Source organism: Nicotiana attenuata, chromosome 3 (assembly GCF_001879085.1).
Source record: "Nicotiana attenuata strain UT chromosome 3, NIATTr2, whole genome shotgun sequence".
Lineage (NCBI taxonomy): Eukaryota > Viridiplantae > Streptophyta > Magnoliopsida > Solanales > Solanaceae > Nicotiana > Nicotiana attenuata.
The window spans coordinates 14,767,262-14,770,100 of NC_031991.1; positions in this window are offsets into that span (position 1 = coordinate 14,767,262).

Genomic DNA, 2,839 nt, shown 5'->3' on the forward strand with positions numbered 1-2,839 from the left:
AGAAGGATTAGGTTGCCCAGTTTAGAGGTCAGAATGCAGTGGTGAGGCGAGCTTTCAGAAAGCTCAAGACAGTCTACTACGGCACCGGTATTGGTTTTGCCACAGCGTTCAGGCACTTACTTACAGTCTAGTGTGATGCTTCCGTATTGGGACTTGCGTGCAGTCATTGAATGCAGGATGCAGGTCATAGCCCCTATGCTCGAGGCAGTTGAAGATCCACGGAGAAGATTATCCGGTTCATGATATAGAGTTGGCAGCCATTGGTTCTGCTTTGGAAGATTTGGGAGCATTACTATATGGGGTGACATGTGAGGTGATACACTGATCACAAGGAGTTTCAGTACTCTGTTCAAGCAGAAAGAGGTTTTGGAACTTGAGGTAGAGAGGTGGTTGGAGGTTATTCGAAAGATTATTGATGTTACTATTTTGTATCACCCGGGGAAGCCCCAATGTGGTGGCCGATGCATTTGAGTAGGAAGTCGCCAAGCATGGGTAGTCATAGCTTTATATTCCGGTCAGCGAGCAGACCGCTTTTTTGGATTTCAGGCCTTGGCCAATGATTTGTTGAGATTGGTATTTCTGAGCCCTAGCAGAGTGGTTAGCTTGCAACGGTTCGCTCGCTTCTCTCATATATTGGAGATATCACGTGACCGGACAGATTGATAGATCCCCATTTGTGGTCCTAGGAGACACGGCAGCGTGGAGGTGCCACGAAGGTACCTTTAGATACGATGGTGTTTTGAGATTGCCGGGGCGAGTTCTGTGTGCCCAATGTCGATGGGATTTCGAGAATTGATTCTTAGCGGAGCCCATAGTTCTCGCTATTACTATTCAACGCGGCACCGGCGAAGATGATATCAGGATCTGAGGCAGATGTATTGGTGTGCAGGTACTGAAGACAAGATATGTTGCATATGTGGGCTTGATGTTCTTAACTGTCAAGCCAGGTAAAGGTTATGAGCAATTATTTTTGAGCCTGATGGTTTGTATCTCAGAGGATTGAGCTTCCCGAGTGGAAGTGGGAGCGGATTACCATGGATTTCGTTACCGGACTTCCGTTGATCGGAAGAAGTTTCGGATGCGATATTGGTTATTGCTGATAGGCTGACCAAGTTCAGCACATTTCACTCCTGTGGCAGTCTTCCTATTCATCCGAGAGGTTAGCTGAGATTTATATCGGGAGATTATTCGCCTTCATGGTGTGCCAGTATCTATCATTTCGACCGGATGGTACGCAGTTTACCTCGCATTTCTGCGGTGCAGCTTCAGCGAGTTGGGCACACGGGTTGAGTGAGCACAGGCGTTCTACCTCGCGGACGGTGTCATTCCCGAGCGGACTTTATTCAGATTTGAGAGGAATGCTCCGGCTTGTGTTATCGACTTGAGGTATCGCGGGATCAGTTTTTGCCTTTAGCAGAGTTCGCCTACAACAACAGCTACCAGTCCAGCATTCAGATGGCTCCATATGAGGCGTTGTATGGTAGGCGATGTCGGTCTCCAGTGGGATTGGTTTGAGCCGGGAGAGGCTCGATTATTGGGTACAGATTTAGTTCAGGAGGCCTTAGATAAGGTCAAGATCATCCAGGACAGGCTTCGTTCGGCTCAGTCGCGGCGAAAGAGTTATGGAGATCGTAAGGTCCGGGATATAACTTTCATGGTTGGTGAGCGGGTCTTGCTCCGAGTTTCGCGTATGAAGGGCGTGATGAGATTTGGGAAGAAGGTCAAGCTTAGCCCTAGGTTCATTGGTCCCTTTGAGATCCTTGATCGAGTGGGAGAGGTGGCTTATAGACTTGCCTTGCCGCCTAGCTTGTCAGCCGTGCATCCAGTGTTTCATGTGTCCATGCTTCGGAGGTATCACGGCGATCCAGCTCACGTGTTAGATTTCAGCACTGTCCAGTTGGACAAGGATCTGTCTTATGAGGAGGAGCCGATAGCTATTCTAGACCGGCAGGTTCGATAGTTGAGGTCGAAGAGTTTTCCTTCAGTGCGAGTTCAGTGGAGAGGTCAGCCTCCTGAGGCATCGACCTAGGAATCCGAGTCTGATATGCGGAGCCGTTATCCCCATCTATTTTCCGACTCAGGTACTTCTTTCTTTTGTCCGTTCGAGGACTAACGGTTGTTTTAGAGGTGGAGAATGTGACGACCCAAAGGGTCATCACCTGTTTTCTCACTCATTCTGTGTCTCCAAGGCCTTGAAAACCTTATTTTTAGCCGCCTCAATTTGCGTGCACAGTCCGGGCGCGTAGCCGGAAAGATTAAGTATGAATTCTGTGTGAAAAATGATGAATTTTGATATTAATATGATTAAAGTTGACTTTGGTCAACATTTTGGGTAAACGGACCCGGACCCGTGATTTGACCGTCCCGGAGGGTCCGTAAAAAAATATAGGACTCGGGCATATGCCCGGAGTCGAATTCCGAGATCCCAAGCCCGAGAAATGAATTTTGGTGTGAAATTGTTTTCTGAAATTAATTAAGGAAAATGGAAAGGAAATTTGATCAGAAGACTATGGTATCGGGCTCGTATTTCGGTTCCGACGCCCGGTACAAGTCTTATATGTGATTTAAGCGCTTTCTGTAAAGTTTGTTGAAAACGGACGTCATTTGACGTGTTTCGGACTTAAAAATGGAAAATTTGTGTTTTATGAAAAGTTGGAAGAAATCATGTGATTTGAGGCTTGATTCTATGTATATGACGTTATTTTGGCGATTTGATCGCACGAGTAAGTCCGTAGGATATTTTTGAGGTTGTGTGCATATTTGGTTTGGAACCCCGAGGGCTCGGGTGAGTTTTAGATAGGCCACGAGTTGCATTTTTGAACTTTGGAAAAAAATGTTG